This window comes from Lampetra fluviatilis, unplaced genomic scaffold, assembly GCF_964198595.1.
Source record: "Lampetra fluviatilis unplaced genomic scaffold, kcLamFluv1.1 SCAFFOLD_925, whole genome shotgun sequence".
NCBI classification, from domain to species: Eukaryota; Metazoa; Chordata; class Hyperoartia; order Petromyzontiformes; family Petromyzontidae; genus Lampetra; species Lampetra fluviatilis.
In genome coordinates this window covers 1-10,000 of record NW_027621490.1, presented here as the reverse complement: position 1 = coordinate 10,000, position 10,000 = coordinate 1, and positions in this window count along the sequence as shown.

Genomic DNA, 10,000 nt, shown 5'->3' with positions numbered 1-10,000 from the left:
CAGTTACTGACAGTGCCTGGCGTGGGTTACTTGTCTCCGTTGTCGAGAGGGGAAGACGACCCATGTATATGTAAAGGGCGATTTTTTTAGCAACCGTTAAGGCTGTTTTTCCCCTTCACTTGTATCGAGAGGGAAGCAAAGAACATGTATGGCGTGTACGTTTTTTTACGAATTTTCATTAGCAATCTAACGACATGAATTGCGAAGACGTTTTTTGAACAATTGTATTCCTTTCCCAAAACATCGAGTGCTAGTGTATAAAACCGCTAGAGAAAATAAATTGGCAGGCGAAACTTAAAAAGGAGAGACCCATGAACAGCATGGCCAGGCGGCTCACCTCGACGTTTTTCCCCCGAGCAAAGTCCGCCGAGACCCCCTGTATCCCACGGGGATGTACTGGCGTGCACTTAAAGGTTGATGCCGCTCTGTTACTTGGGAAACGAACCACAAGCCAAATCCAGCTAATTTGTGAATGACTTAGCTCTCCTGCTTTCTCGAGAACGTGCTTTTTTCGTCGGATGAAACTTCCACAGGCTTTTCCAGCAGATTTGCACCTGCACTCAAAAAAGTCAAAATTTTTACACATAGACCCCATCAAACGGGAGAAATTGGCCCGGATTGCTCTCATGTGCGTTACGGGGCATCGTTTCTCTCGCGCCGAATTCTCTCGAGCTGGGAAATCGCTCATTTTTGCGTCGCCAAATATCGTACGAACGCCGTGAAACTTCCACAGGCTTTTTCAGCAGATTTGCACGTGCACTCAAAAAAGTCAAAATTTTTACACATAGACCCCATCAAACGGGAGAAATTGGCCCGGATTGCTCTCATGTGCGTTACGGGGCATCGTTTCTCTCGCGCCGAATTCCATCGAGCTGGGAAATCGCTCATTTTTGCGTCGCCAAATATCGTACGAACGCCGTGAAACTTCCACAGGCTTTTTCAGCAGATTTGCACCTGCACTCAAAAAAGTCAAAATTTTTACACATAGACCCCATCAAACGGGAGAAATTGGCCCGGATTGCTCTCATGTGCGTTACGGGGCATCGTTTCTCTCGCGCCGAATTCTCTCGAGCTGGGAAATCGCTCATTTTTGCGTCGCCAAATATCGTACGAACGCCGTGAAACTTCCACAGGCTTTTTCAGCAGATTTGCACGTGCACTCAAAAAAGTCAAAATTTTTACACATAGACCCCATCAAACGGGAGAAATTGGCCCGGATTGCTCTCATGTGCGTTACGGGGCATCGTTTCTGTCGCGCCGAATTCCATCGAGCTGGGAAATCGCTCATTTTTGCGTCGCCAAATATCGTACGAACGCCGTGAAACTTCCACAGGCTTTTTCAGCAGATTTGCACGTGCACTCAAAAAAGTCAAAATTTGTACACATAGACCCCATCAAACGGGAGAAATTGGCCCGGATTGCTCTCATGTGCGTTACGGGGCATCGTTTCTCTCGCGCCGAATTCTCTCGAGCTGGGAAATCGCTCATTTTTGCGTCGCCAAATATCGTACGAACGCCGTGAAACTTCCACAGGCTTTTTCAGCAGATTTGCACGTGCACTCAAAAAAGTCAAAATTTTTACACATAGACCCCATCAAACGGGAGAAATTGGCCCGGATTGCTCTCATGTGCGTTACGGGGCATCGTTTCTGTCGCGCCGAATTCCATCGAGCTGGGAAATCGCTCATTTTTGCGTCGCCAAATATCGTACGAACGCCGTGAAACTTCCACAGGCTTTTCCAGCAGATTTGCACGTGCACTCAAAAAAGTCAAAATTTTTACACATAGACCCCATCAAACGGGAGAAATTGGCCGGGATTGCTCTCATGTGCGTTACGGGGCATCGTTTCTCTCGCGCCGAATTCCATCGAGCTGGGAAATCGCTCATTTTTGCGTCGCCAAATATCGTACGAACGCCGTGAAACTTCCACAGGCTTTTTCAGCAGATTTGCACGTGCACTCAAAAAAGTCAAAATTTGTACACATAGACCCCATCAAACGGGAGAAATTGGCCCGGATTGCTCTCATGTGCGTTACGGGGCATCGTTTCTCTCGCGCCGAATTCTCTCGAGCTGGGAAATCGCTCATTTTTGCGTCGCCAAATATCGTACGAACGCCGTGAAACTTCCACAGGCTTTTTCAGCAGATTTGCACGTGCACTCAAAAAAGTCAAAATTTTTACACATAGACCCCATCAAACGGGAGAAATTGGCCCGGATTGCTCTCATGTGCGTTACGGGGCATCGTTTCTGTCGCGCCGAATTCCATCGAGCTGGGAAATCGCTCATTTTTGCGTCGCCAAATATCGTACGAACGCCGTGAAACTTCCACAGGCTTTTCCAGCAGATTTGCACGTGCACTCAAAAAAGTCAAAATTTTTACACATAGACCCCATCAAACGGGAGAAATTGGCCGGGATTGCTCTCATGTGCGTTACGGGGCATCGTTTCTCTCGCTCCGAATTCCATCGAGCTGGGAAATCGCTCATTTTTGCGTCGCCAAATATCGTACGAACGCCGTGAAACTTCCACAGGCTTTTTCAGCAGATTTGCACGTGCACTCAAAAAAGTCAAAATTTTTACACATAGACCCCATCAAACGGGAGAAATTGGCCGGGATTGCTCTCATGTGCGTTACGGGGCATCGTTTCTCTCGCGCCGAATTCCATCGAGCTGGGAAATCGCTCATTTTTGCGTCGCCAAATATCGTACGAACGCCGTGAAACTTCCACAGGCTTTTCCAGCAGATTGGCACGTGCACTCAAAAAAGTCAAAATTTGTACACATAGACCCCATCAAACGGGAGAAATTGGCCGGGATTGCTCTCATGTGCGTTACGGGGCATCGTTTCTCTCGCTCCGAATTCCATCGAGCTGGGAAATCGCTCATTTTTGCGTCGCCAAATATCGTACGAACGCCGTGAAACTTCCACAGGCTTTTCCAGCAGATTTGCACCTGCACTCAAAAAAGTCAAAATTTTTACACATAGACCCCATCAAACGGGAGAAATTGGCCCGGATTGCTCTCATGTGCGTTACGGGGCATCGTTTCTCTCGCGCCGAATTCTCTCGAGCTGGGAAATCGCTCATTTTTGCGTCGCCAAATATCGTACGAACGCCGTGAAACTTCCACAGGCTTTTTCAGCAGATTTGCACGTGCACTCAAAAAAGTCAAAATTTGTACACATAGACCCCATCAAACGGGAGAAATTGGCCGGGATTGCTCTCATGTGCGTTACGGGGCATCGTTTCTCTCGCTCCGAATTCCATCGAGCTGGGAAATCGCTCATTTTTGCGTCGCCAAATATCGTACGAACGCCGTGAAACTTCCACAGGCTTTTTCAGCAGATTTGCACGTGCACTCAAAAAAGTCAAAATTTGTACACATAGACCCCATCAAACGGGAGAAATTGGCCGGGATTGCTCTCATGTGCGTTACGGGGCATCGTTTCTCTCGCGCCGAATTCCATCGAGCTGGGAAATCGCTCATTTTTGCGTCGCCAAATATCGTACGAACGCCGTGAAACTTCCACAGGCTTTTCCAGCAGATTTGCACGTGCACTCAAAAAAGTCAAAATTTTTACACATAGACCCCATCAAACGGGAGAAATTGGCCCGGATTGCTCTCATGTGCGTTACGGGGCATCGTTTCTCTCGCGCCGAATTCTCTCGAGCTGGGAAATCGCTCATTTTTGCGTCGCCAAATATCGTACGAACGCCGTGAAACTTCCACAGGCTTTTTCAGCAGATTTGCACCTGCACTCAAAAAAGTCAAAATTTTTACACATAGACCCCATCAAACGGGAGAAATTGGCCCGGATTGCTCTCATGTGCGTTACGGGGCATCGTTTCTCTCGCTCCGAATTCCATCGAGCTTGGAAATCGCTCATTTTTGCGTCGCCAAATATCGTACGAACGCCGTGAAACTTCCACAGGCTTTTCCAGCAGATTTGCACCTGCACTCAAAAAAGTCAAAATTTTTACACATAGACCCCATCAAACGGGAGAAATTGGCCCGGATTGCTCTCATGTGCGTTACGGGGCATCGTTTCTGTCGCGCCGAATTCCATCGAGCTGGGAAATCGCTCATTTTTGCGTCGCCAAATATCGTACGAACGCCGTGAAACTTCCACAGGCTTTTCCAGCAGATTGGCACGTGCACTCAAAAAAGTCAAAATTTGTACACATAGACCCCATCAAACGGGAGAAATTGGCCGGGATTGCTCTCATGTGCGTTACGGGGCATCGTTTCTCTCGCTCCGAATTCCATCGAGCTGGGAAATCGCTCATTTTTGCGTCGCCAAATATCGTACGAACGCCGTGAAACTTCCACAGGCTTTTTCAGCAGATTTGCACGTGCACTCAAAAAAGTCAAAATTTGTACACATAGACCCCATCAAACGGGAGAAATTGGCCGGGATTGCTCTCATGTGCGTTACGGGGCATCGTTTCTCTCGCGCCGAATTCCATCGAGCTGGGAAATCGCTCATTTTTGCGTCGCCAAATATCGTACGAACGCCGTGAAACTTCCACAGGCTTTTTCAGCAGATTTGCACGTGCACTCAAAAAAGTCAAAATTTTTACACATAGACCCCATCAAACGGGAGAAATTGGCCCGGATTGCTCTCATGTGCGTTACGGGGCATCGTTTCTCTCGCGCCGAATTCCATCGAGCTGGGAAATCGCTCATTTTTGCGTCGCCAAATATCGTACGAACGCCGTGAAACTTCCACAGGCTTTTCCAGCAGATTGGCACGTGCACTCAAAAAAGTCAAAATTTGTACACATAGACCCCATCAAACGGGAGAAATTGGCCGGGATTGCTCTCATGTGCGTTACGGGGCATCGTTTCTCTCGCTCCGAATTCCATCGAGCTGGGAAATCGCTCATTTTTGCGTCGCCAAATATCGTACGAACGCCGTGAAACTTCCACAGGCTTTTCCAGCAGATTTGCACCTGCACTCAAAAAAGTCAAAATTTTTACACATAGACCCCATCAAACGGGAGAAATTGGCCCGGATTGCTCTCATGTGCGTTACGGGGCATCGTTTCTCTCGCGCCGAATTCTCTCGAGCTGGGAAATCGCTCATTTTTGCGTCGCCAAATATCGTACGAACGCCGTGAAACTTCCACAGGCTTTTTCAGCAGATTTGCACCTGCACTCAAAAAAGTCAAAATTTTTACACATAGACCCCATCAAACGGGAGAAATTGGCCCGGATTGCTCTCATGTGCGTTACGGGGCATCGTTTCTCTCGCGCCGAATTCCATCGAGCTGGGAAATCGCTCATTTTTGCGTCGCCAAATATCGTACGAACGCCGTGAAACTTCCACAGGCTTTTCCAGCAGATTTGCACCTGCACTCAAAAAAGTCAAAATTTTTACACATAGACCCCATCAAACGGGAGAAATTGGCCCGGATTGCTCTCATGTGCGTTACGGGGCATCGTTTCTCTCGCTCCGAATTCCATCGAGCTTGGAAATCGCTCATTTTTGCGTCGCCAAATATCGTACGAACGCCGTGAAACTTCCACAGGCTTTTCCAGCAGATTTGCACCTGCACTCAAAAAAGTCAAAATTTTTACACATAGACCCCATCAAACGGGAGAAATTGGCCCGGATTGCTCTCATGTGCGTTACGGGGCATCGTTTCTCTCGCGCCGAATTCTCTCGAGCTGGGAAATCGCTCATTTTTGCGTCGCCAAATATCGTACGAACGCCGTGAAACTTCCACAGGCTTTTTCAGCAGATTTGCACCTGCACTCAAAAAAGTCAAAATTTGTACACATAGACCCCATCAAACGGGAGAAATTGGCCGGGATTGCTCTCATGTGCGTTACGGGGCATCGTTTCTCTCGCTCCGAATTCCATCGAGCTGGGAAATCGCTCATTTTTGCGTCGCCAAATATCGTACGAACGCCGTGAAACTTCCACAGGCTTTTTCAGCAGATTTGCACGTGCACTCAAAAAAGTCAAAATTTGTACACATAGACCCCATCAAACGGGAGAAATTGGCCGGGATTGCTCTCATGTGCGTTACGGGGCATCGTTTCTCTCGCGCCGAATTCCATCGAGCTGGGAAATCGCTCATTTTTGCGTCGCCAAATATCGTACGAACGCCGTGAAACTTCCACAGGCTTTTCCAGCAGATTTGCACGTGCACTCAAAAAAGTCAAAATTTTTACACATAGACCCCATCAAACGGGAGAAATTGGCCCGGATTGCTCTCATGTGCGTTACGGGGCATCGTTTCTCTCGCGCCGAATTCTCTCGAGCTGGGAAATCGCTCATTTTTGCGTCGCCAAATATCGTACGAACGCCGTGAAACTTCCACAGGCTTTTTCAGCAGATTTGCACCTGCACTCAAAAAAGTCAAAATTTTTACACATAGACCCCATCAAACGGGAGAAATTGGCCCGGATTGCTCTCATGTGCGTTACGGGGCATCGTTTCTCTCGCTCCGAATTCCATCGAGCTTGGAAATCGCTCATTTTTGCGTCGCCAAATATCGTACGAACGCCGTGAAACTTCCACAGGCTTTTCCAGCAGATTTGCACCTGCACTCAAAAAAGTCAAAATTTTTACACATAGACCCCATCAAACGGGAGAAATTGGCCCGGATTGCTCTCATGTGCGTTACGGGGCATCGTTTCTGTCGCGCCGAATTCCATCGAGCTGGGAAATCGCTCATTTTTGCGTCGCCAAATATCGTACGAACGCCGTGAAACTTCCACAGGCTTTTCCAGCAGATTGGCACGTGCACTCAAAAAAGTCAAAATTTGTACACATAGACCCCATCAAACGGGAGAAATTGGCCGGGATTGCTCTCATGTGCGTTACGGGGCATCGTTTCTCTCGCTCCGAATTCCATCGAGCTGGGAAATCGCTCATTTTTGCGTCGCCAAATATCGTACGAACGCCGTGAAACTTCCACAGGCTTTTTCAGCAGATTTGCACGTGCACTCAAAAAAGTCAAAATTTGTACACATAGACCCCATCAAACGGGAGAAATTGGCCGGGATTGCTCTCATGTGCGTTACGGGGCATCGTTTCTCTCGCGCCGAATTCCATCGAGCTGGGAAATCGCTCATTTTTGCGTCGCCAAATATCGTACGAACGCCGTGAAACTTCCACAGGCTTTTTCAGCAGATTTGCACGTGCACTCAAAAAAGTCAAAATTTTTACACATAGACCCCATCAAACGGGAGAAATTGGCCCGGATTGCTCTCATGTGCGTTACGGGGCATCGTTTCTCTCGCTCCGAATTCCATCGAGCTTGGAAATCGCTCATTTTTGCGTCGCCAAATATCGTACGAACGCCGTGAAACTTTTACAGGCTTTTCCAGCAGATTTGCACCTGCACTCAAAAAAGTCAAAATTTTTACACATAGACCCCATCAAACGGGAGAAATTGGCCCGGATTGCTCTCATGTGCGTTACGGGGCATCGTTTCTCTCGCTCCGAATTCCATCGAGCTGGGAAATCGCTCATTTTTGCGTCGCCAAATATCGTACGAACGCCGTGAAACTTCCACAGGCTTTTTCAGCAGATTTGCACGTGCACTCAAAAAAGTCAAAATTTTTACACATAGACCCCATCAAACGGGAGAAATTGGCCGGGATTGCTCTCATGTGCGTTACGGGGCATCGTTTCTCTCGCGCCGAATTCCATCGAGCTGGGAAATCGCTCATTTTTGCGTCGCCAAATATCGTACGAACGCCGTGAAACTTCCACAGGCTTTTCCAGCAGATTTGCACGTGCACTCAAAAAAGTCAAAATTTTTACACATAGACCCCATCAAACGGGAGAAATTGGCCCGGATTGCTCTCATGTGCGTTACGGGGCATCGTTTCTCTCGCGCCGAATTCTCTCGAGCTGGGAAATCGCTCATTTTTGCGTCGCCAAATATCGTACGAACGCCGTGAAACTTCCACAGGCTTTTTCAGCAGATTTGCACCTGCACTCAAAAAAGTCAAAATTTTTACACATAGACCCCATCAAACGGGAGAAATTGGCCCGGATTGCTCTCATGTGCGTTACGGGGCATCGTTTCTCTCGCTCCGAATTCCATCGAGCTTGGAAATCGCTCATTTTTGCGTCGCCAAATATCGTACGAACGCCGTGAAACTTCCACAGGCTTTTCCAGCAGATTTGCACCTGCACTCAAAAAAGTCAAAATTTTTACACATAGACCCCATCAAACGGGAGAAATTGGCCCGGATTGCTCTCATGTGCGTTACGGGGCATCGTTTCTGTCGCGCCGAATTCCATCGAGCTGGGAAATCGCTCATTTTTGCGTCGCCAAATATCGTACGAACGCCGTGAAACTTCCACAGGCTTTTTCAGCAGATTTGCACCTGCACTCAAAAAAGTCAAAATTTGTACACATAGACCCCATCAAACGGGAGAAATTGGCCGGGATTGCTCTCATGTGCGTTACGGGGCATCGTTTCTCTCGCTCCGAATTCCATCGAGCTTGGAAATCGCTCATTTTTGCGTCGCCAAATATCGTACGAACGCCGTGAAACTTCCACAGGCTTTTCCAGCAGATTTGCACCTGCACTCAAAAAAGTCAAAATTTTTACACATAGACCCCATCAAACGGGAGAAATTGGCCCGGATTGCTCTCATGTGCGTTACGGGGCATCGTTTCTCTCGCGCCGAATTCTCTCGAGCTGGGAAATCGCTCATTTTTGCGTCGCCAAATATCGTACGAACGCCGTGAAACTTCCACAGGCTTTTTCAGCAGATTTGCACCTGCACTCAAAAAAGTCAAAATTTGTACACATAGACCCCATCAAACGGGAGAAATTGGCCCGGATTGCTCTCATGTGCGTTACGGGGCATCGTTTCTCTCGCTCCGAATTCCATCGAGCTTGGAAATCGCTCATTTTTGCGTCGCCAAATATCGTACGAACGCCGTGAAACTTCCACAGGCTTTTCCAGCAGATTTGCACCTGCACTCAAAAAAGTCAAAATTTTTACACATAGACCCCATCAAACGGGAGAAATTGGCCCGGATTGCTCTCATGTGCGTTACGGGGCATCGTTTCTGTCGCGCCGAATTCCATCGAGCTGGGAAATCGCTCATTTTTGCGTCGCCAAATATCGTACGAACGCCGTGAAACTTCCACAGGCTTTTCCAGCAGATTGGCACGTGCACTCAAAAAAGTCAAAATTTGTACACATAGACCCCATCAAACGGGAGAAATTGGCCGGGATTGCTCTCATGTGCGTTACGGGGCATCGTTTCTCTCGCTCCGAATTCCATCGAGCTGGGAAATCGCTCATTTTTGCGTCGCCAAATATCGTACGAACGCCGTGAAACTTCCACAGGCTTTTTCAGCAGATTTGCACGTGCACTCAAAAAAGTCAAAATTTGTACACATAGACCCCATCAAACGGGAGAAATTGGCCGGGATTGCTCTCATGTGCGTTACGGGGCATCGTTTCTCTCGCTCCGAATTCCATCGAGCTGGGAAATCGCTCATTTTTGCGTCGCCAAATATCGTACGAACGCCGTGAAACTTCCACAGGCTTTTTCAGCAGATTTGCACGTGCACTCAAAAAAGTCAAAATTTGTACACATAGACCCCATCAAACGGGAGAAATTGGCCCGGATTGCTCTCATGTGCGTTACGGGGCATCGTTTCTCTCGCGCCGAATTCTCTCGAGCTGGGAAATCGCTCATTTTTGCGTCGCCAAATATCGTACGAACGCCGTGAAACTTCCACAGGCTTTTTCAGCAGATTTGCACGTGCACTCAAAAAAGTCAAAATTTTTACACATAGACCCCATCAAACGGGAGAAATTGGCCCGGATTGCTCTCATGTGCGTTACGGGGCATCGTTTCTGTCGCGCCGAATTCCATCGAGCTGGGAAATCGCTCATTTTTGCGTCGCCAAATATCGTACGAACGCCGTGAAACTTCCACAGGCTTTTCCAGCAGATTTGCACGTGCACTCAAAAAAGTCAAAATTTTTACACATAGACCCCATCAAAC